The sequence below is a fragment of the Dipodomys merriami genome, unplaced genomic scaffold (assembly GCF_024711535.1).
Source record: "Dipodomys merriami isolate MVZ:Mamm:240054 unplaced genomic scaffold, mDipMer1.0.p SCAF_31, whole genome shotgun sequence".
Taxonomy (NCBI): Eukaryota; Metazoa; Chordata; class Mammalia; order Rodentia; family Heteromyidae; genus Dipodomys; species Dipodomys merriami.
In genome coordinates this window covers 2,281,125-2,304,372 of record NW_027204604.1, presented here as the reverse complement: position 1 = coordinate 2,304,372, position 23,248 = coordinate 2,281,125, and the positions used below count along the sequence as shown (strand labels likewise).

The 23,248-nt window shown below is 38.7% G+C and overlaps 1 protein-coding gene across 12 annotated transcripts in view; it reads right to left on the bottom strand.

Moving 5' to 3' along the window:
- The window catches only part of Esrrg (estrogen related receptor gamma), a 612,729-nt gene that overhangs the window by 187,226 nt on the left and 402,255 nt on the right, over positions 1-23,248 (bottom strand). The window contains exon 1 of one of the 12 annotated variants that reach the window (XM_070041500.1): positions 21,893-21,916. The exons of the other annotated variants lie outside the window; for them this stretch is intronic. The gene's annotated coding sequence lies outside the window, so the exon portion shown is untranslated. Of the gene's footprint in view, positions 1-21,892; positions 21,917-23,248 lie in introns of those variants that run through there. 12 annotated transcript variants of the gene reach the window in all.

Below are 23,248 nucleotides of genomic sequence, written 5' to 3'. Positions count from 1 at the left end.
CATGTAGAAACACCAGTATCCCTGCTTCGTCTATGAACTGCTGATCACCTTGTGGGGTTATGTGTACTATTTTAGATATAGAAAAACACAGTGGCTTCCATTTGTATTGTCAGAAGATATTTTATGCTTCCTGGTTGATAAATTTTATTAATGGGAAAAGAAACCAGTCCTGTGATATCACAATGTGTTATGCATTGTGATTGTCGACAGTTTCTGTATATAAGGATTCGATCTGATGTAGAGACGCTTAGTAATGTCATTTGTTCTTAGCTTGTTTTCCTGGCCCTGTTTCAACCTAGGGGTGAGCATCTCTTGTCTATGGCTCTACATACAGTAAGTGAGCTACTGGCAAATCAATAAAACTGTTAAATGCATAATAATGCTAGGTAATTGCATACATGATGTTTTGCATAATTAACCGTCTGAGCTTTTCTTTAATATAATGGGCACTCGTGTAATAGAGTAGCTATAAGTCCATAAAATACACACAGTTTATATGAACCATGATTCTGCTTCAAACTCTGGCTAATCATCTACATCGGCTTTGAAGGGAGCGCTGGTCTCTACTGCCAAGTCCAGATCAATTCTTACGACATTACTTTATAACTAAGATGATATTTAACTGATGGTGGCAATTAGCTATTATCCCGATTGTACTCAAGGACTGTAACAGTAGGGGGGAGAAATACCATTTAGTTTAAACAAACTTCAGCCATGGAATCAATACTATCAAGGCAAATTAAGCATTTTAACAAGTGTGTGTGTATTTGCCTTTATGCAGCTTAATTAATGATGCCCTCCCAACCATCCAATCATATGACACCTGTGGATCTTAAAGAAAGAACTTTCTGCTTCATCCGAAACTTGATAGGGAAACAAACATTTTATCTTAAATATTAAAGGGCATTTCTTCGTTTACACAAGTTACTTTCCTTGAAGCCAGAAGTACAAGGAGCAGAAGGGCCTTCAAAGAACATACCTTAGGGTCAACCCAGATAACATCCCTGAGTTTACTAGGTGGCTCTATGGGGCTGCAATGGAAGGTAATAGCCCTGAGCTGTTGGCGGTGACCATCACTAAAAAGAAAGGGTCTTGGAAGGTTAAAAAAAGAAAAGAAAAACTACATAAGATAAATCATCCAAATGAAGCTTACAATATATGCGGAAGGTAACATTTTATTCTGCCTTAGAGATTTACTGTGTCACGATCAGCCCTCCTCTGCCGTAAGCTTTGAGAGGAAAGAAATAGTCTCTTGCTTCTACAAATCTCTAGTCTTTCAAACAGAAATATGGATCAATAAAGTTTGCTTGTGTCCAGACAATTCTGTCTTCAAGCAGTCAAGGAGTGAGCGGAAGAGAAGTCAGCACAGCGGGGGGCTGACAGCTAAATGAAGACCTTCTCCTGGCATCTCTCGCTAGAGACGAAATAAACAGACATTCAACTCATGGAAAGTCTATGCAACTGATCTTTACAAATGGCAATCGAATGTAGATGCTTTTCCCACATACTCCAGTGACGGAGTTCACAAATCAAATCCAGGTCAATGAAAGCCCAGGGTGCCTGAATTTCTCTCCCTTTCTCTTTGCTATGCTGAAACAGGAAAGAAGAATGCTATCCGGAGTTGCTGTTGGGATACTGAGATTAGAATATTGATGATGCCACCCTTCAGTCATTAAGAAAATGTTTTGCAAAAGCCATTACAACTACCCATAAAGCAACTGCCCCATTGAGACAGCACAGTGTTCTTAGTGTGGGACTCCAAAATCTACTCTGACACAGGGTGAATTACAGTAGCTACATGTAAATGCTGGAGAGGAATCATGATAGAAAACAAAACAAAACAAAACAGCATTGAATTGAGCACATAGAAGAATTTCTATATCAGAGAAGGACTTGCAATGTAAAGGGACATATGGACATGCCAGACAGTAGTTAACTATATTTATGGTTTTAACTTACTAGCTTAATCTGCAGCAGCTAACATCTGCATGCCAATGCAGCTGGTCTTGGGTGGTCGATGATAGCAGAAGTTAGGACTATATTCTGGAGTGGGACGTGGCGGCGGGGGGGGGGGGGGTGGTCTCAGGTGTTGTTCAGCTGATGTAGAAAAGCAGAGTGGGTAGGGAAGGGGGCATTCTTTTTGGTTGCACTGTTTTAAAATGTTTTAGTGAGCTAGCTGCCTGAATCGAAGATGAAGCAAAGTACACAAACCATAGTTTGAAGGTAAGGACTAAGGATTTGTTCTGTGATGGGATGTGTTTTGTAAAAAGGGATTATTGGGCAGTGTAAAATGACAGCCAGGGAAATCAAGAGATAGCTAGGAAAGAGCCAGGAGTTTGGATCAGAGGGACTTGCTGGCTGTGTGGCCTACTCAGAGGTCCAAACACAAGCCAGCAGAAGAAACTTTCTAAATCTCATTTATTATTCCAAATAACCGACTTTAATTAAAAATAAAAAGACATGCCAGGCGCCAGTGGCTCACGCCTGTAATCCTTACTATTCAGGAGGCTGAGGTCTGAGGATCATGGTTCAAAGCCAGCCTGGGCAGGAAAGTCCACGAGACTCTTATCTCCAATAAACCACTAGAAAACTGGAAGTGATGGCTGTGGCTCAGGCAGCTGAAGAGCTGAGGGGCCCAACACCAGAGTTCAATTCCCATGACCAACAAATAAATAAGTAAATAAGTAAATAAAGACAAAGACTTCCACTGTTCTTAGAGCTTGCCTGTCTTCTCTTTTGCCTAGCTTTCTGGCAGCCCAGTAAGAAGTCAGGATTCTCTCTGGCACTGGCACTGGTTAAGGTAAAGCAAGTTATAAGACCCCCCCTTACTTTCCTCATTTGTAAAGAGGATTTGCTATCATACTTCCTGACAAAACTCAAATGAAAAGCACTCTGGCCAGGTGCTGGTGGCTCATGCCTGTAATCCTAGTTAGTCTGGAGAGTGAGATCTCAAAGGTCAAAGCCAGCCAGGGCAGTAAGGCCTATGAGACTCTTATCTCCAATTCACCACCAGAAAACCAGGAGTGCTGTGGCTCAGAGTGGTAGAGCTGAAGAGCTAAGGGACAGCACTTAGGCCCTGAGTTCAAGCCTCACGATCAACCAACCAAAACAAAACACAGGCCTCTGAGTAAGATGATAAAGACTCAGAGAGCAAATGTCCTGGCATAAAAGCATACTCTGCTGCCAAGCAGAGCCATGTGTGTAAGTGTATGTATGCATGTGTGTGTGTGCATGTCTGTGATTGTGTGTCTGCACATATGTGTGTGCATCTGTTCATGTCTGTGGGCCTGCATGTGTGCATGCATGTGTGTGTGTATGGGTGGAGGAATAATGATACAATTCATAGTGAAACGACAACTATGTTCAACAGAGAAATCACTCCCCGGGGGGGGCTACAAAGGGACAAAAAAGCTGGGGGGAGCTGGGAAATAGGAGTCTTATCTTGTTACTGTTTCCTTTTTCCTACAAGGCTTCTCTTTTTGGGTTCATTATTATTACTATTTGTTATTTATGTTATTTTATTTTATTGGGTGGGAGGCATTGGTGGAAAGGGCAATTCGCTGCAATCAGTGTTTAAGTGAATGTTTGTCCCAGCTTGGGACACCACGCTGTCAGCAAGCAGCAGGGAGCCTTTGAGTTGTTACTACATTTGATTTGACTGCCAGTAGGAGGCTTCATTTCTACCAACTGTTCGTGGCTGGCTCAAAGAATCTTCTCTTCATTTTTGGAGTGATTTTTCCCTCTCTTCTTATTTCCTTTTCCTTGATAGGTCTCGAGTTCAATGCCACACGTGGATTTGTTAAAGGCAACCCCGGGACTGTCTCCTGAGCGTGCAGACCAGAGGGCCAGCATGGAAGGGGGCCATGCAATTTGTTCAATATTTCCAGCCTCTCATTTAGAGGCCTTGCATTGGGAGGAGACTGCTTTTTAGTTCTGATTTCCTGGATCTTTCCAAGGGCCAATCTAGAAGCAAACTGGTTCTAAGTAAAAATAAAAAAACTTTATGCAATTTTGTCCAAATAATTGCTCTATTTAGTGATTGCTTCTGACACCTTGAAAGTTGTGTTTTGATTTTTTTCCTGAGTTGGGATTGTATCACATTAAAGTCTCCTTATGATAATGATTTTGGTAATTAGGATTTTCAAATAGCAATTACCAAATAATGCTTCTGACAGGAAGTCTGACAATGAAAAGCATTTTTTGGAAAAAACATAAAAACATATGTGTGAATAAAAAAAACAGTTGGGGCGGAGCAGGGTGGTGGGAGGAGAAAGGGAAAAAAATCCCTCAGTGATATTAGGAAAATTCAGGCTGAATGAAAAAAGTAATTAACACTAAAGAGCTAAAACAGTAATTAAGAAAATTTTCATTAAGGAGAGACAGGTGAGACCACTTTTCTAAATATGACAAGATGCTGTGTTAAAAAAAAAAAAAGAAGAAGAAGTAGGTTTCGGTGAGTGGAGCAGGAAAGCTATGTCTTTAACCAGATCAAATTCTTGAAATTGGCTGTCAAGACAGGATTGCTGTGATTTATACCCGTCTATCAAGTGTGTGAACAGGAGAGACAGAGCACCCAGCCATTCGCGAAGAGCCTGTAATTTCCACAGCACCATCTGTTACCAAATCTAATTCACATTCCCCCTTAATCTGGTTTAGTTCCATAATACTAATTCTTCCCCAACCTTTATGAACACAGCCCACAAAAAAAAAAAAAAAAAAAAAAAGGCTTTGGTTCTCAGTGAGTGAGAAATTGAATATTATAGAGTTAAAGTGTTAAGGTTCTGGTGACTTAAGAGAACCAGACTGTCTTCCATTAAAATGTATTCCTGGAAAAGGGGATTTGTTTTCATCCAATGCAGAGGTACAAAATTGTTCATATTTGGGGGTTAAAAAAAGCCCAAAACTGATGATATAAAAGTAGGCCAGGGACATGAAAGCGAAGGTTGTCATAAAACACAATTGTTGTCAAGTTTTAGTCACTTTCAAAACTGGCTATAAAATCACTTTGTCATGGTTTTCACACTGAGAAAGCCTGAAATTGGGTTTTTGTTAAGGAAATTCAAGAGGGTGATGTATATATTCAGAAAGAAGAAGAGAAGAGTTGGTAGAAAATACAAAGAATACTTGGAGAAATGAAAAGTGAGGAAAAATGCATGTTTGAAAGTAAGGAGATGTATATGGATAAATACACACTAACCTTTTTCCATCTAAGATTTCATGAGTAGATACTTTTGATGTCCTCTATCTTTTATCCCGTATAATAACCGGCATTCACAATAATGAGCCTGCAGGGCTATAAAATTATAAAGTGCTTCCTGCATCAGAGAAAGATTAAACTATGCTCAGTAAAGATTTAGTGTTAAATATATTTTATTGCCTTCTAAGTCTGTGAAAATTTGTTATCTCGAAAGGCAACAGTACATAAAGATTCCCAAGCCTACAATAGAAAATGGGGAAAAATTAAATTTTGGCTATTGATAGGTGCTTTTTGATTACTAGCTCACTACTTAATATTTCTATGAGCATTGGGAAGAATTATTAGTCTATAGAAAATGAACTGAAGTTTTGTCCTGAAGTTTCAATAAATAATCAGAGAGATTCTGGTATATTTTTGAAAGTATTTATATTTATCACAGATATGATTGTCACCCATAAATATATTTCTCTAGGGAAAGTTATGATGTATATGTAATGGGTGTATATATGTGTGTGTGTGTGTGTGTATATATATATATATATATATATATATATATATATATATATATTCAAAAAGAGTAGAGAAGGGTAGGGAGGAAAATAAAAGAACACTTGGAGAAATGAAGTGAAAAAACAAGCTAGAGTTCTAAAGTATATGCTACAAAAGTCTGGTTGGTAAAGTTCTAGAATAAAGAAAACTGGTCTATCAACCAGTGTTTATCTAGAACAAGAGAGGGGTCTCTCTCTCTCTCTCTCTCTCTCTCTCTCTCTCTCTCTCTCTCTCTCTCTCTCTCTCTCTCTCTCTCTCTCTCTCTCTCTCTCTCTCCACACACACACACATACACACACACACACCACAAATCTACTGCTCACTTTCCAGCTGTTTCTTAACTTGAAATACCTAGATGGCATTGTTAGCAGAAAAGGGAACTTTGAACCTTCGATCTACACAATAAATGCTTCAGGATTTGCAGTTCATTTTTGCTTATGCTTTTCAACAGTTTTTCCTCCTCCCTGTGGGCATCCTATCTACCCTGTCCTTGGCCTCATTTTCTGACCAGCTCCTACTCATCAGTAAAATGCTCAACTGAGCCTCACTTTTCCAGCCAGGCTTTCTGATACGCCTTGATTTTCACTCAAAACTATGGGTCTAATTCTACAATTATTATTTTGGTGGGGGGAGGGTCAATCTCAGGGCCTGGGCACTCTCCTTGAACTCTTTGGCTTAAGGCTGGTGCTCTAACACTTTGAGCCACAGCTCCATTTCCGGTTTTGGTTTTCTAGTGGTTAATTGGAGCTAAAAGTCTCTGGGACTTCCCTCCCAGGCTGGTTTTGAATGGTAGCTGTGATTACAGGCATGAACCATCAGTGCCTGGCTACAATCTCACTTTTAAAAAGCATTTTTTTTTCAATTTTGGAGATGGAACCCAGAGCTTTGCTGATGCCAGGTAAACACCTCTCCATAGAACTATATTCCAAGACCCCTGGTCCCCTAAAAAAGACAGTGTTCTTAATGTATATGCTGATGTTTCTATCCCTCCACCTGAGCATGTTTCCATGTCTCATATTCCTAAAGTTTAACCCTATGCTTACTTGTATTATGAAGAACTATAGATTCACACAGCCTTTCCCCCCCCAAAGGAAACTGTAGAGAGTAAATGTCAGACTACTAATATCCTAAACTAAACTTTGTTCATAAAAATCTGTAAGGTACCATACACATCTCAATGACCAGTGAGCTAAAACAAGCATAGGAAAGTTAGTTAAAATTCTCCTCAGTGCCAATAAGCCTATGAAAAGATCTGATGTAAAATAAAATAAAAAAGTCTACTCATTAAGTAGCAAGATAACTTTAAAAATTTTAAATTAGAAGACCCAGGTTTTGAGTTCACCTACAAATGTAAAGGTAGCTCTGACATGTTAACTGTAAGTCTCAATAACCCAATCTTCTCACTGGAAGGTATGTGATGCTGACAATTGTGGAGATGAAATGGAAATACATGCAGAGAGCACTTGGTTAAGAAGGATGGTGTGGGCTCAGAGGAAAAGAAGCTTTTTAGGTGGGGATAATGACCTGCAGGGAAGGTACAGAGAATGAAGTTGGTTTTTATGCTCACTCAGGGATTTAGGATTAGCAATGGGTCTGGAAAATCAAGCAAAGCAAGATGGTGGAATAGCATACTATACAAATTATGTATCACTTTGGCAGCAATGGAAAACCATTGATGATAACTCAAAAAAAAAAAAAAAAGAGACAGGACCAAAATTTAGTTTTCATTAAAGACACTGTAGGCTCCAATACTGTGTGTTCATTCATTAACTCATTCCTATGATGTGTTAGGCCTGAAATTTCATAAACAAAAATCCATCACCTCTTTTGAACTAAGGCCCAACTAGGAAGCCAAGAAAGAGCTGAACTACAGTGATGATAGAGGAAGAAAGGAGGAAAGGGTGACAAGTATAGCTTAGTGCCTACTAAACATGAGTGCATAAATTTAAAACCAAGTACCACCAAAAAAAGTACAAAAAATACCATGAGCAACATCAAAACATTTTTGCACCTCTGATAATCCACCCATAACATATATAATTTCAGCCAAGCTAAAATTTTTGACAAAGTAATATATATGTGTGTGTGTGTATATATATGTATGCATATATATATGTATATATATATATGTATATATATATATACATATATATATATATACACACACACACATATATATATCCTGCTCTAGAGAACAGGAGGCAAAGATCATGAAGAAGCTGTGCAGATAGATTTGAGAACATTCTCTCTAGACATGTCTTGGAGACCAATGGGATTTTCAAGATGATACTCTCAAGAAATATTGACCTACTTCTCTGTATCCCAACAACAAAACTTGAAAGTCTTTTTTTTCTTCTATGGTTGGAGAAAGACATTATAGGTCTCCAATGGTTATCAAGGTAATTCTTTTTGGTAAGTTACATTTTCATGTTACAGATGAAGAAATGGGGCTGTGGTAGAGCTACAAATCCAGCTTGAATTATTAATGTTTAAATTTCCTCTACATAACAAAATGACAAAAAGATTTAATAATAGTCAACATCATATGCAATTGTGGTTTACACCTTTAATCTCCTAGATTTACTACTCTTCTATAGATTTTTTCCTTAAACAACTGTATATTAAGTAAATAATAATAAGATGTTCCTGTCCTATTTGAACTCAAAACAAAAACATGACTAAAGTAATATGAAGTAAAGAAAAAAAAGCCTTGATTTTTAAATGCCTAAGAACAAAGAATGGCATTGAAAACTCAATGTATGTTAACAACCCAGAAAATATTGTGATTATTTATATCATAGAAAAAAGACTGAATCATGATTGCCATTCACCTGATGAAATGACTATTTTCTAATAAGAAAAAATGGATTCATTTCACATCAGGGAAAACTGGAGTTAGATAGTAAGTCGAACTTCCTGACCACTTATCTGCTGTGATCAATTAAGTGTATTGGTATGTCTAATTAATGCATATTAATTTACTGTGTCTCACTTATCTAATTATTAAAATGGCAGTACCAATCTATGGTACCATCCTATGTAACACACAGGAATTGGAAATTCAAAAAAGACCTAAAATTTTTTGAAAAGCTTAACACATGATGCAAAGTTAAATTATTTCTAAAATTATATACTATTTTTGACAATACAGTAATTCAATTTTGAACCAAATCTTTGTCACTTTGAAATCTAAATCTCTATTAACATGAAATACCTTACAAAAACATGACTCATCTTTTGAGTTTGGAGGTGGATTCTGTTTGATGAAACCTTTAGGAAGTGTAATCTGAGATTGATTAATTTTCCACCATTATTAGTTCATGGTATGGCAAAAAAAGACTTAATTTCTCAGGGCCTGAGATTAATATGGTAAACTCAAATTATAGCACAGTTTCCATTCAGTCAGTTCACACATCTGTGGTATTCACTCTGTGCGAGGCATGGTCCTGGCTGGGAAGGAAGGCTACAAGGAATTTCCCAAAGGAAATTGTGGTATTTCATGGAAGGTCAAAAAGCTACAAAAAGAGGCTGGCTCATGTTTGTAATACCAGGTATTTGAGAGACTAAGATCTGAGGATCATGGTTCAACACCAGCCAGAAACAGCCAAGTCTATGAGATTCTTATCTCTAATTAATCACACAAAAAAAGCCAGAAGAGGAGCAGTGGCTCAAGTGGTAGAACACTAGAAAAAAAGCTCAGGGATAACACCTAAGCCCTAAGTTCAAACCCTAGGACTGTCACATACACAAGGAAAGCTATACAAAGAAGTGTGTGTGTGTGTGTGTGTGTGTGTGTGTGTGTGTGTGCATGTGTGTGCGTGTGCGTGTGTGTGTGTGTGTGTGTGTGTGTGTGTGTGTGTGTAGCTGTGTGCGTGTGATGGAAGTAATGTATAATGCAAGAGAAACCTAATGAGTCATAGTTCACTTGGATAACAGCTACAAAAATCTGAGGGACTTACATCTAGAGACAACATCTTACAACTACATTTGACCATCATAGGCACTAAGCACATGGAAAACCAGACATCTCAGTGCACTTGAAATTTAACTCTTACCACCTCAGGAATAACAAGTGATTTTTATGAATGAAGACTAGTCTTTCTGGGGGAAAAAAAGACATGAAAACTACCTTTGTGTGATTCCTGTGTCATGCAAAGTAGTGAAGACAACCGTTCTCCAGATCATGGGTCTGCAGTCCCATCCCAGAACCCAGCTTGCTTAGGTGAGGTTCTACCATGACAGTCACTGTCTGTTTTCCAGAAGCAAAATAAAGCTAGTTCTTTTTATTTTCCAAAGCCAAGGAGTCATTGAGAAGAAAAGGACATGTCAAGAAATTCTCTGCCATTGTTGCCCAGTAGCTAACTAATCAGATAGTCATGATTTCAAGTGTCCTGGAACACATCTGATCTGGTGCTGATCCCACCCACAGAGCTGGATCTGTTCTTTTACTGGAAAAAAAGTAGTAAGTAATGGTCAGTGGATAAGCAGTCACTTTCCAGATAAGAAAACTGAGGTGGTTAGGAAGATACAAACAGAGATCAGAGAAAAAATGGGAATTGAGGCAATGTATCTGGTTCAGCAATTCTCAGATCTTATACATGAGACATGGAGGAACGCTCCCATCTCCTATAGCTAAGAATCTGTGACTCAGGGAAGTATGGCTAAGGAGAAATGAGTCTCTTGAGACATGGCTACTACATATTTCTAGCCTATACATATTTTTCCCCACCTCCAAAATTCAGCTGACAGATGAGCAGTCTCAGATAATACCACTGACTGATGCTGAGAACTTCATTCCTCCATTCATCTTTCTGGACTTGGAACCTCAGGAACTGAGGGCTGCAGGCAGAGGTCATAGGTAGCACCTAAGTAAGGTCATCTGCTTATTTACCTGCCTTTGCTGTATCAACTGTGCTGTCAAGCTTAAACGAGACAGTCGACTAAAATATGTGCCACAAATAAAAACAAGTAATGACAGTCAAATGATGCTGTGTGATTGGTTGAGTGTACTGGGTAACAGGGGGTTGGTGCCCTGGTAGTTTTATTAAATATGAAAACAAAAGATTTATGTTATGGGTGATAAGGGCAAGAATGTTGTAAAAGTGAGAAAATATGGCAACAATACGCTGTACATCACCAATGGGATAATTATTTATCTAAAAAGTTGGCATTCTTAGACTTCCACCATGCAGTCTATGCATTCATATATTCAAAGGAGACATCGTAATAACCTGCCGGCTGGTGGTGATGGATATGTTTTTAATCCAAATGACCACAATCTTCAGTCTGCCTGTCATGGAAGGCCAGGGGAAAAAAATGGAATTTTCCTTTCATAACTCTTGATATTGAAAGAGGAAAATCCTGGAAGAATGATAAGTGGCTCATTTCAATGGACAAATGGACATGAGGCAGTGACAATGAGTACGAATAAAAGTCATTGTTCCTTAACTAATGCTGTTTTCACTTGTTACACTGGAAATAAAAATGGAACTAGATTCCTACCCCTTTCCTCTCTAGAAAGCACATGAACAAACTGCCACATAAGCTGGGAAAAATCTTCACCACATATGCTAATTTAGAAATTGCCTTCTGCGGAAAAACTGGGGGGAAAACCTGGTGTACTATTTGTCTATCAACTAAAACTTATGGGACAAAGCCTGCAAGAGTGATGCTGTCCTCCTTTATTGATGAGAAAGCCTTGCGTATGGATTTCTTCCTTTGAAGATTAAAGGAATATTCCTCTTTCTCATTTACACTCTATCAGAAAAGGCATCTGACCTGTATTTTTTTAATTTATATAAATCCACTCAGTCAATCAGCCTGGACTGAAATTTAATGGATGTATCAGTCATTGTTGGTCTAGGGAGACAGTACTAGGCACCAATATCTACTATTATCAGCTTCTATTATACACTCTCTTAGTTTGGGGGATGGTTTCCCTAGACACATACATACACACACACACACACACACACACACACACACACACACACACACACACACACACACACACACACACACACACACACACACACACACACACACACACACACACACACACACACACACACACACACACACACACACAGACTCAGCTGCTTCTTATTAAACTGGGAGTTTTGTGAAGTGTTTGTTTTAAAGGGAAAAATCTGAAAAATCAAACAAAGATGACTCCGGCTATTTTGGTTTCTTAAGCTCTTCATTTTCCCATCTGTGATATGGCAATTTTTATTGTATATTCAGCAAATTTACAGTAACAAGATGTTCCCCTGACAAATTACTTTCTAAGCATTTTATCAGATAAATAAAAGATTACCTCAAGAGGATAAAATCAGCCTGATCATTAGATAGAATGCTTTCCAAAGAAAACTCACTTTATGCTTTCTAAAGAAAACTCACTTGAAACCCAAAATTGCTTAAGAACTCTCTCTCTCTCTGTCTGTCTCTCTGTCTTTCTGATCCTTCCCCTCCTCTTCTCCCTTTCTTCCTCTCCTTCTGTGTTTCCTCCTTTCTCTGTCCCTTCTCTGTTATTACACACTAATTTGTTCACACCCTTACAAATGGGATCTGTGCTCTTTCACTACTGATCCATAAGACTTGTAAAGGACTCCTAGAGTCAGGTGTGCCAGCATTAATCAATATAAAAGCCAAGCCATTCCCTTGCTTTACAAAGAGGCACAGCTAAAGATAAAAGAATAGGTAATCTGCTAGAACCTAGAATTTCTCCTTGGTAGACACTGGTTGTTGTTTCTACACAAATAATAATAATAACAACAATAACAACAACAATAATAGGCAGGAATCTATTATTATTATTATATTTTATAGTCCTATTCTTCCCTAACATTTCAGGCCAGAAAGAAACCAGCAAGGGGCTTGGTTTCTGTCTTTACTTTGCTTTCTTCTTTGCTAATTCCAGAAAGTGAAGCCAGCAATTATAAGTAGTAGGAGACTGATAAGGGCTCACACATGCAGGAGAAATAGGTTCAATTCAAGCTTCCCTGACTAATCCTTATTATGACTCATTTCAACTTCAGAATTTGTCGGTTGAGGTAAGAAGCTAATTTGGCTTTGAGAAGTGAAATCTCAGTTTTGTACTTTCTCTCTAGTGCTACTAACAACCCCATTATTAACAGCAAAATCTGGTGGGTGGAGGGGGCCTGTGAAATATTTATTGAGTGCCTGCTCTCGGCCAAGCACTTTTTGCTTAACATACTTTAAGCTGCAGCATAAATTTCTCTGGCTTTCAAACCCACACAGTCTGCACCAGACTATCTTGGTTCCCAAAATAAAATGCAATATATATATATATATATATATATATATATATATATATATATATATGTATGTATGTATAAACCAATACGCCACTCAGTCGGGAAACCTGAGATTAGCAGCCCAACCTTCTGTACAATCTTGGTAGTAGAACATTGCTGGTAGATTTTCCTTAACTACTTCATCCTTGTGCACAAATGCTGTTCCTTCTGTTTGCGCTCATCAGTGGACCTATCTCACTCTCCTTTTTTTGTTTTTTTAACTATGAGCCTTTTTCCTGTCACATATAGCTAGGTTTTTTTCTACCTTGAAAGAAAGGAATCTAGCATCACATCATGCCCAGAACTCAGTGTGATATCCTAGAACAAAAGATGACCAGGCCACACTGCTCTCCATGCTTAAATAAATACCATTCTATTTATGAACCTTGCTTTGGGAACACCCAAATAGTCACCTTACCTCCCCAGTTAGGCAGCCATAAAAATATCTGTGATTTACTGTGCCATCTCTCCTTCTGTCTCTCTCTTTCTCTTTTTTTTTTTTTTATGAATGGGATAATGAAGTTCTTTATGGGAGGCTATTAAAAGTAACATAGATGCTACTATTTGCTACTTACCCTGTATCATTAATAATACCATAGCTGCATTAGACAGCAGTATTTAAAGTAGCCAGCCTGCCATAAATAGATCTGATTTCACTTAACTGTCCACAGCAAAGTGTAAGGAGACCACTAAAAGGAGTTTTTGTTTTGAGATGTATACTGTGCTATGCAAATATTTTTCTTTGCATTCTTTTGTTTTATTTTATTTTTAAAGAAATCATTAGCTGGCACACCTGCAATCCTAGCCACTCAGGAAGCTGTGATCTGAGAATCAGGTTTAAAGCTAAGCCAGGCAGAAAAGTCCCCATGAGACTCTGATCTCTCATTAACCACTCAAAAACCAGACGTGGAGCTGTGGCTCATGTAGTAGAGCTCTAGCCTGGCGCACAAAGAGGTTCAGGGACAGGGCCCAGGCCCTGAGTTCAAGGCCCCCAACCAACCACAACAATAACAATAACAAACATTAGACACAGGGGCTAGGAAGGTGGCTCAGTGGTGGAGAGCTGGCCTTGCATGCCTGAGGCCCTGGGCTCGATTCCTCAGCACCACATAAGCAAAAAGAAAAAAAGCTGGAAGTGGTGCTGTGGCTCAAGTGCTAGAGCGCTAGCCTTGAGCTGAAGAGCTGAGGGACAGCGCCCAGGCCCAGAGTTCAGGCCCCATGACCGGACCCCCCCCAAAAAAAAAAATTAGACATACTGATTTACTACACAATTATAAAGTCATCATTCTGATGAGCAAAGAGTATCTCTAATTGATATCCTTCTGGGTGTCTCTTTGACAAAATTCTGACATTTTCTTTATCAAATTTCTTAACAAATGTGTGTGTATAGTAAGGATGGGTACCAGTGGCCCATGCCTATAATCCTAGCCATTCGGGAGACTGAGATGTGAGGATCACAGTTCAAAGCCAACCCAGACAGGGAAGTCCATGAGATTCTTACTTCTAAGTAACCACCAAAAACCCAGAAGTGAAGCTGTGGCTCAAATGGCAGAGCACCAACCTTGAGTGAAAAAGCTAAGGAATAGCACCCAGACCCTGAGTTTCAAGCAACTATATCAGCATTTAAAAATAACAATAATAAAATTAAAGTAAAACAAAACAATTTGATGTGTGTATCTTTAAAGAAACCATCAACGAAAATGTGTATCCAAAGGAATGAAATTAATATCCAGATTAAATGTGTCTAGACTTATAAGACTAGAAAGAAAAACACTAAAATGACAACAACAACAATAACAATAACAAAAATAACAGACATGATGTGCTGAGGTGTGTTGCTTTCCTACGTTCCTGCTGTCATGCCATAGAAATAAACTGACTCAAGGCTCCCCCTGCTGAGATGTACATGTTTGGTGGTACCTCAGAACAACATGTGCTCTTCCTGCCACAGTGGACACAAGTCCATGGTCTGATAATCTCGTCGTGTGAATTTCCACAGCCCTATCCAGATGAAGTCAGAGAAACTGAATACCCTCATATCAGAATGGGGAAGGGGATAAAACTGTGCCTACAGGGCTTCTACCCTGTAAATTTTAAATAAAAAATAATTGGAAAAACGAAAAACAAGCACAGTAAGCCACTGTGACTGCAACACACAATGATAAATACAAAACTTTAGTGTTCTTAGGGAGAAAGAGTTTCAAAATTGTCTAAAATATTTGATAGCTTTGAATAGCTAAGGAGCCTTGATATATCTCTCAATATTCCAAGAGGATGTCAGTTCCACAGTGAGTCTAATCCAGTGCTGATAGCTAACCCCTATTCTGATCAAAGGTAACTTACTTTTGATACAGTCAAAGTTCTGACAACTTTATCCTTTGCCTAACTACAGGGACAAACAATATCCCACCAACTATATGAATGAGTGTACCAGACAATTTAAGAAGAATTTTTAAAGGTTCCTGTTAATAATCCTGGACAGATATAAGGCAGGGGTCATTTTCAAAGGTAGTTAAGGGGGAGCTGTATTGAATGTGTGGCTGGGCAAGAGAGAGATGAAATACCAGGTTGGGAGGTAAGAAGTTCAAAACTGACTAGGTGGAGATAAACCCCAGGTTGCCAAAACTAGCTGAAATGTATTGGAAGGCCTTAAACTTACAGAGTTGTGTGGCTCAAGCCAAATATCTCATTGTATTTGATGCTGGAAAAAAAAAGTTTTGAATGGAGATAAAAGGACTTATCCTAAATATGTTTCTGAAAGAGACTGAGTATAAATCAATTACCTTAAAGCACTATTTTATCTGAGAAAAATGCAATGAGAGCGATGTGACTGGCATTACTTTTTGAACATGCAGCATTGGGAGATATTCACAAACCCATTCTCTTTGCTGTGGCTTTTTTATAGGTAGGCCAGTGAAAAAGTAAACTGGCTTGGAAATGGAGGCATGGTTCAGTTGGGAGAGGGCCAGCCAATGAGCAAAAGCATTAGGTACCAAGTTTGAGCCTCAGCCTTATACCAACAATGAATGAATGAATGAATGAATAATAAAGTAGTTGCATACAATAGTACCTACATATCTATATTTTTCATTGACAATGTAAAACTGAGAGCTGTGGATAAAAAAAAAAATCATACATTAGTTTAACGACAAAGCCTTCGGGCTTACCTGAACATGAGAGCTTATAGCTAGCTTCCTATAACCAACTTCTAGATACGGTAGGCGCTGTTCTTTAGTCTGGGTAGTGCCATTGCATCTGGGTTCTAAACATTCATTTATCATTTTTAATCATTGTTATACAAGTGAGCTCTCTCTGGGTCTTCTCATAGTCACAAACTCATAAAACAATCTTGATAGAGGGGCTGGGGAGGTGGTTCAGTGGTAGAACACTTGCCTTGCATGCATGAGGCCCTGGGTTCGATTCCTCAGCACCACATTAGCAAAAAGAAAAAAAGCTGGAAGTGGTGCTGTGGCTCAAGTAGTAGAGCGCTAGCCTTGAGCTGAAGAGCTGAGGGACAGCCCTAGGCCCAGAGTTCAGGCCCCATGACTGGACCCCCCCCCAAAAAAATATTGATAGATACAAAACATTGCCAGGGAGACTTTAAAAAGCATTTAGATTCAACTTTTCATAGTCCATTTTAATATAAATGAGTGATTTGACCCGAGCTTTTACTTTAAGCATTTCTTTTGGGCATTCAGTCTCCAATTCCTAGGACATGGGCTGGCCAGGTGGTTTATCCAGATTCATGAACAAAGGCTGGTTATACACACACTTGTATATTTGAAGGAATTCCTTTTGTATTTAGTAAATATCAACCTGTGTTCCTGAACCCCTATATGTGCTTTGTAAACAGTCGTAGCTAATTAAGCCATTTTAGACGGGCCACCTATACAAATAAACTATTGTTTTCTACATCTTTATATCTGAGAGGAAAGCAAAACAAGTCTACAGAAACTATAGCTCACTAAAAAGTCTGATATGATATCACCCCCACCTTGAGAAAACATCAGTGTTCACTGACTGAGCAAGTGTTGTTTTACATCTGCTGAATCAGTGACTTTTTCTGAGTTTCGTTGAGGCTGAGAGTCTCAAGGTCTCCCTTCCTGAAACTACCTGTGAGCACAAAGTCAGTTGGAATACTTTCTCAGTCTAGATAGGATTCCTTGATTTGTCATCTATATGCAGCGATCTATATATCATCCACATCCACAACGCAAACGAATGCTTTTGCGCATTACATCCTACAGCCCTCCAGGACAAAAAGACCGGGGGTCTTCCTTCCCCTGTTACTTTCTCCGTTCCCTCTATTTGTTTATACCAGCTACCTACATAATTCACACTGCCTGCTTTTCAGCCTGAATGTTCCTCCGAAGAGGCCTACAATGAGCGATCGTAGTCACCAGATGGACTCATGAAAGCAGCAGGTAGGGCAGATGGCATGGCGCCCTGTCTGAGGCTGACGGCCTGGGCATGGGCTGCCTTTTCCTTCCAGGTACATTATCATCATCCTAACGTGGAGCGGTGTGTGGTTTGGGGGTGGGGTGGAAGTGGGGCACTGACAAATTCTTTACCATGCAGGACCAGAGGAATCATACATTACCAGCTGCCCTCTTCCTCCCTGCTCCCCAGCAACCTTCCATGTTTTATGCGGTCCCTTTGTTAGTGGGTTTCCGAATATATTCTGGCACTCTCCATACAGAAGTGCACATGGAGTTTCATTTCAGCTTCAAAAAAGAGGGGAGGATTCATGGCAATAGGATAAAGTGAGAAAGACTATGGGGAAGAGAAATATTTTCACAAATAGTTGCAAGAAGTCCTAATGAAAGGAAAAGATGGGTTAGGTGATTTCGTTCATGATTCAGAGCCTACAAAAAAGCAAGATTCCCCTTCCCATATACGCAGTGCTGGATTTTTTTTTAAAAAAAACAAACACAAGACATAATTTCATAGCTTGTAGTGGTGTTGCGAAAAATATTAGCGGGGCTCAAGTTGAGATAATTCTTTGTCACATTTTTCTCCTGTCATTTCCAAAACTGTAGCCCCTCCAAAGTTTGTGATCCTGTAGTACTGGAACAAAAAAAAAAGATTTACAATATAGATCACTTGCAATTGGAAACTTGCAACGTAATGATGCCAAGATATCATGAGACAAGCACTCAGTAGCATGCAGTATAAATTTTAATTGAGCATAAACACTTGACAAAAACTCTCTTGAGATAGTTCTGGCATATTCTGATTGGCAATGGTACCATGATACTATGATTTTAATCCTTCTATAAACTTAACTGGTGCCAATATAAATCTTACTGCCTCAGTTCACTAATGGCTTAATTATAAACATCTAAAAATGTGAAAGAGAGTAATTTTAATGACCTGAAGCCAAGCAATCTGTATCTTCCAAGAAACCTAATATGTAAAACACCTAAGTAAAATGCATCCTGAGAAAGAGATGCTCACAGAGATGAGAAAAGAACTTTGAATCCCATCTTCAAGTCCTCAGGCAAATGGAAAATCCCAGGCTTTGGGGAACTCTACTGGGCAGTTTTGCAGGAATGCTGGACAAAGATAATAGCTGAGAGATGACGTCAGGATTGAGGGGAAGGGTACCTAATAAAAGCTATTTTCAATAGTCATTTACTCTGACTAGGATGTTTATTAATGCAAACCTTTTCTTCAAAGTCAAAAAACTCAAGCTCCAGTTCAAATAAATCCTCTTTGCTTTCCCTACAATCTGGGAATCATTTATTTTACTATCTTCTAGAGCATTTGTATATCATATATATATATATATATATATATATATATATATATATATACATGTGTGTGTGTAATATAAAATCACAGATATTCTATTACATATCTAGGTGATTTGGTATTGCATATAATATATATAATTTAATATTTTACATATATATGTAATTTAGATTTTAAGGATAATTTTAGTGATGAAATTTTCAAGGCTTCTCAGCAGTTAGAGGGGGAGAGAAGAACCAGATTTAACAGGGCTAGAAGTGTGGCTCAGTGGCAAAGTGTATCTAGCACATGTGAGGCCATGGGTTTGATCCGTAGCCCCAGAAAATCCCAGTTAAACCTTTGAGAATAAGGATCTAAATGTTCTCTTCCTCCTGTGCTCTAGATGCTAAATTCCCATCCGCTTACAAACCAAATTTATTTTTTGAAGACTGATCCTTATTTAAACTAAAAAGTTAAGTATAAAAAGTCTCATTTATAATTTTTTTGATAGGCACTCATGTTCAGTCTACATTTTGATCCTTTATTTCATGACCTTTGTTGCTGACACTGTACCTGCACCCACAAATGTTTTTGAAGGAATGATTTTTAAAAATGCCATTTAAAGGCACTAAATTGATTAGTGATTTAAAAAATTATAAAGGAATGAATGTAATCTTTCTCGATGCAAAATGTAAAGTGACTTTAAGCAATCAATTTGACACCAGAGAGTTAGTTATATACACTTCAGAAATCAATTGTAAACTAATATCTGCTAAATCTGATTTCACTATCATTAAGCTATGAGCCCACAACTAAATTAATGTTCATAACAGAAGTGTTTAAAAATACTAAACAGAATAGAATGTCCATTCCCAGGGAAGAACAACATTAAAATGTAAGTGATAGCCATTATGAAGTTAAAATAAGATTTTTGAATTTATAAAAATGTGGGTACTCTTGGTGAATTGAATTAGTAACAAGACTGCTGTTTTAAAAATAAAAAATAATAAGCAAATAAGTAATATAAAACACTAAGGATGAAGGAACAAGTAAGTCATTAAGCCTTGGATATATAAAATAATAAAGGTAATTTCAGCATCCAGCATCAGGATGCTGAAAAGGAATTAAAATTTTTGAATTGTGGCACTTCAAAAATACTTTACGAAGTGTGATATTGTTGAACAATAGAATCAATCTTTATAAATGTTTATATTTAAACATATTTTGGAGCAGTAAGAATCAGTGCTATAACATTATATATATATATATATACACACACACACATGAAAGAAAACAACATTTGCATGTGTTAAAATAAGAGTTTACATAGACTGTATGTGTTTGTGTATATGTGTGTGTGTGTGTGTGTGTGTGTGTGTGTGTGTGTGTGTGTGTGACCTACAATTTTTCCTAATGGTTGACTTAGTATTTCCTTATTTCAGATCTTTTACTGGATATAATCAAGCCTCAATAGTCTCAATCTAATAAAGAAAATAGACTTCTAGAATTAATCTAATACATAGTATATCCCAGATTTATTCCCAAAGGAAATAGATATTTCAAACATCACCTTTTTCTTTCCTAAACAAGATATGGAAAAGTTCCTTAAATGTCATAAATTCAATACAATGTCCATATGCCTAACTCATGGAGGCATCTACAGTAACTGTAATTCTTTTTACCAGCTTTCTTTTTCATATGTAGACAATAATGTTTTTAATTGAAAGGGAAATGAAATATCTATAAAACTATTTCTGGTTTACTTACTTTAGAGAAAACACAAACTATCTAAGCCCCCCCCACACACACACATACACACACACACACACACGTGTGCACACACACATGCACGCATACACACAAACTAAACCAATCAATATTTTTAGAGATGGGAAATGCAACAAACAACTACCAACTTGTCATCTCTAGGGAAGGATTATTTCTTCGCAATATGAATCTGTGTTCCTAGTTCAAGGTTTCCAAGTCCATTTTGTTTCACCCCCGAAAGTTCTAGAATGATGTTCTTCAGAAGTTACACTTGTTCAGGTGGGAAGAAGAAGAGAGAATGCATACATGATCCCTTGCCTGCCTTCTCTGCCCCCAAACAGAGCATTTTTTCATAGCCCATTGAGCACTGTTTAGTAAACAGGGAGTGAACAGGCCCTGAGCGGCTTCTATCTCTCCTTCCCGCAGTCCTTTTCAAAGCATGGCCGGAGTTCTGTTTTTAGTACACACTTTGGTTCAGTGTTAATCCTGTTTTATGTTGTTCACACCTGCTGCTGACTAGCAGCCTGCTGATGGTTCACGCTGCTCAGAGAAATCCCACGAATGGAGAAACTGGACAAAAGCTATGGTGTAGAACTGGAAACAGCTCCAGAATCCAGGAGGAGCACACCTTGCAAAATCTTGCTTCTTTTTTGCAAGCAAAACTCCAGTGCCCCACCTTCGCCATCCACAAAAAAAACGCAATCCATTGCTGTTTCCCTCCCCCCACTCCCAACACACACACAGAAAGACTGGATTCCATTGGGCTAATTAGGTTCCTGAGCATTTTATGCTTTTTGGGGGGGTGAAGGGGGGGTCACGATAATAATAATGATAATAATAATAATAAATAATGTGAAGACAGAAAAAGATAACAATTCGAATCAAGTATAACATGGGAACTACTGCTTTGTGTCTCTAACCATAGGATATGTCAATTAAAAGCAGTCATTTCACACACTTCATGGCTAGCCTTTCTATTTGCAGAATTTAATTTCCCCGGAAGAGCAGAGGAGTCTTCCGTCGGTGGCCAGGATGGCCAGGATAGTGACATGTCTGTAAAGACTGCCTCGTCCTTACCTCACCCCAGCACTGCAAATGTCCAAGGAATCATTTCTGGTTTTGATCTTAGTACCAACGATAAATCAGATTCAGTGCCACGGATGGCAGGGGAGGGAGGGGAATGCACTCCTAAGAGAAAACTCCAAGCCTGACAGTAGGACTGGTGTGAGGCATTCATTCAATCAAGTTCCATATAAAAGATGCCCACCCTCTGCCTCTCAGACACAAGATCTAAGCTGTCCTGTGTTTACCCAGAGCAACAGAAACTTACCCAGTCCCGACGCGACCCCATGCCAAGATGCACTTGGTGTTCACATTTCCACCCGTGGCACCAGCACCCCTCCCTCCTGTCTGTACACACACAGCCAGCCGATTTCCTTCCTAGCTGGGAGCCAGCATCTGCCACCTGCGGGTGGGCAAAGAAAGTTCTATTTGCCCCCATAGGGCAGCACTAACAGCAGCCACAGATCTAGGAGAGAAGTGGCTCGGGGATCACTGTTGGACATTTTCCCCAAGTCCCCCTTCCCAGCTGCAGTGGCCAATAAAGCACCCCAGTCTCTACCATCAACTCGGGAGACTCACGTCTCAGTGGTGCGCATGGTTAATGGAGCACAGATTTAATACTTCTCAAGGGGGGAGGGGTGTTAAGCAAAACCCTCACTCACATATTAAAGTGCTCCTACTGAATGAACATGAGGACCACTGGTAGATCACAGGAAGCTGAGGTCCAAGTATCTCAGTTCAAAGCCAGATAGGGAAAAACAAGTGTAGAAGACTTACATTTCTAAGTAACCAACTAAAAGCTGGAAGTGGAGGTATCATTTAAGTGGCACAACACTAGCTTTCAGCAAAAAAAAGCAAACAACAACAAAAAAACCCAACAAGGTAGCATTTGAGGCCCTGAGTTCATGCCCCAGTCTAGAAAGAGAGGAAGCAAGGATACAAGAAAGGAAAGAAGGAAGAAAGGGAAGACAGGAGGAAAGGAAGAAAAGAGAGACAGAGAGAGAGAAGAGAGAGACAGAGAAAGGACGAAAGAAAGAAAGAAAGAAAGAAAGAAAGAAAGAAAGAAAGAAAGAAAGAAAGAAAGAAAGAAAGAAAGAAAGGAAAAGAAAGAAAGAATAGAAAGAAAGAAAAGAAAGAAAGAGGGAGGAGAGAGAAAGAAAGGAAAGGGAAGGAAAGGAGAAAGAAGTGAGGGCGCATGGGAAAGAGGGAAGGAGGAAGAGAAAGCAAAAGGAAGAAGGGAAGGAAGAAAGGAAAGCAGAAAGGAATGAAGACAGGCCCCCACTAGCATATTAAGGTACTCTTAATGAATAAACATAAGGATGACATATTAGAGTTTGCAACTTTGTCCAGTTCCCTTTGAAGGTATTTACCTCTCTCCAATGGACTAGTTCCTGTGGGTGGGGGTCAGTACACCTTCCTGATATACTGTGTCTATTCTCTGTGTGTGGCAAGGTCTCCAACAGACAAAATGTTTACACAAATCCTCACAAGCATCTTTGTTCCCCAACAACAGAACAGATAACTACACACTTTTCTTCACTGTGTACACATCACCTTACTTTGGCAACCTTCTTTCTAATTGTGAGAAAGAAGGGAGTAACTTGACCTAATTACTACAAATTGT